This window comes from Limulus polyphemus, unplaced genomic scaffold (genome assembly GCF_000517525.1).
Source record: "Limulus polyphemus unplaced genomic scaffold, Limulus_polyphemus-2.1.2 Scaffold347, whole genome shotgun sequence".
In the NCBI taxonomy this organism is placed as follows: Eukaryota; Metazoa; Arthropoda; class Merostomata; order Xiphosura; family Limulidae; genus Limulus; species Limulus polyphemus.
The window spans coordinates 669,845-672,003 of NW_013665957.1; the positions used below are offsets into that span (position 1 = coordinate 669,845).

Below are 2,159 nucleotides of genomic sequence, written 5' to 3' on the forward strand. Positions count from 1 at the left end.
TTTTTTAATAAAGGTAAAACTAAAAACTTATCTGTCCAATAGGCCACAAAGCCTAGATTCTTAACATCAATGGCACTACATTTTTCTGGTTGTTGACTGTAAGCTTCTTGATACTGATTATGAAGTTCTTTTTCAGTCTCTACTTTATAGAGAATTGTGAAATCACTAGTTAGAACTTCATAGGCAATTGTACAAAGAAGTTTTTAGTTTTAATTAAAAGTAAAAGCCTAATTTCTCTAACTCCTATTAAAATTTACTTTTCCAAAATGAATTTGTAGAAGCCATAAAGCTAGAAGGGGGAATGTTAGTTACCACTTTTACATGACTTGTGATATTGACAAAGATGTATCTGAAATACATTGTACATTGTTATAAGTATATCAGGCAAAATATAAACATTTTAAAAACTGGAAGTGCATCGTGATAGTAAATAGTTTCATTATTAGTTTGTAATGATTATCATTCATTGTTGACAATAAAAATAATTAAACTAAATAATTTATAATCTATCTTGAAATATCTATTTTACATGCTTGTTTTAAGTTTTACATCCCCCTCCTGAAGCTCATTAATTTTACAAGTTACCTAAAGGAACAAGGTTAATATAATTATACATATCAAACCAATCAATATTAAACATCTGGTATATCCAATATCATGTGACTTTTGAGGTACATCTCATACTGTAGCTTAAGCAGTTTAAGACAATTGCACAATATGTAAGTAGGAAACTTCTGAGTTGCTGTTAATAAAAGTACCTCTTACTCTTCTTTTCTCAAGTAAAAGTAAGTAATTTGAGCTCCTTTATGAATATGCCTCCTTTATCATATAAGATTATCTCAACGTGATACCTTTCTTCATACACAATATTGTTTTACACATCATTCACACAGACAAGGCCAGAGCTACAAGACAATAAAATTAGTAATAAAATGTTATAACCCTAACTTGATTATTTAATTTATTGTTTCTAATAAAGTAAATTGTTTATTGGAAAATTATGTAAGTTTACCAAATCTTTCAGGTATTTTCTAAGACATCCTTGCTTCAGGATTTTCAGTATCTTGTGAGGAATCAAGTTAGCATTATTTCTTCCTTGAGATGCAAGCATCTGTTGACACAATCATTATGTGACATATCATTATACACACCAATGACAGAATAATAATAAGACACCTGTAGTAAGTTTTTATTCTAAATTTCATTTGTTTACAGATGACACTTGAGCACACTTGCAACAGCTAAGCTTCTTCAGGTTGTGACTACAAACATCTCAGAATTATTAAAAGCAGACAAATTAAGTCCAGATAAATATTATAAAAACTAAAATATTACTTGAATGTTCAATCAATATCACATAGTAATTTAAAACTAAGAGGAAAATTATAAAAATTACCCAAATTTTCCCTGGTACTTCAACAGCATTTTCTTCTTGCTCTTTTCAATGCTAACTTAAAAAAATGAATGTGGAAATCCTTCTTCCAGAAAAAACTGCTTTTCATGTAGCTAGAAGAATAAATTAAATAGAATGTTTATCTTTAACAATAAACTTGAAAATATTTACATTGTAATTATCTCTTTATATAAATCACTAAATAGACCTCGTTTGGAATGTTGTTTAGTTTTAGTCTCCTTATCTAAGAAACAATATTCACCAGTGTTCATCGGCTGATCCCAGGAATGAAAAGATTATCTCATAGGAATAGTTTAAAATCTCTTAATATACTTTCTCTTGAGAAAAGAAAGGTAGGAGATGATCTTATTAAAGTTTATAAAATTATCAGGGGAATAGAACAAAGACCTCTTATGCTATACTTTGAAGAAAATACAAGAGGCAACAAGTTTAAATAAGATTTTAAAAAGACAAGTTAGGCTTCAGCTGGACAGTTTTATTTTCATTACGAGATGATTAATGGCTTAAAGAATCATTGTTGTAGAGGCCGGTACTTTATATGAGTTATAAAAGGGGAAATTAATGATTTCCTGAAAAATAGGGGGTTTAGTTCTTCTCAAGAGTAGGCATGCAGGGACAGAGTAGAAGGACCCTTGTTGTTCACATGTTTTCTTATAGTAGAAGATTTTTTATGACATAAATTATAACTGTCTACCAAAAGCTAAGCTTCCATTACAAGACAAATGACAGAAGAATTTTATAAAAG

At 29.1% G+C, this 2,159-nt stretch overlaps 1 long non-coding RNA gene across 1 annotated transcript in view; it reads right to left on the minus strand.

Annotated features, from left to right (window-relative positions):
- The window catches only part of LOC111085359, an 8,503-nt gene extending 6,996 nt beyond the window's left edge, over nucleotides 1–1,507 (minus strand). The window contains exon 1 of the long non-coding RNA XR_002610210.1: nucleotides 1,397–1,507. This is a non-coding gene — a long non-coding RNA (uncharacterized LOC111085359). The remainder of the gene's footprint in view (nucleotides 1–1,396) is intronic.
- Nucleotides 1,508–2,159: the final 652 nt, after the last annotated feature.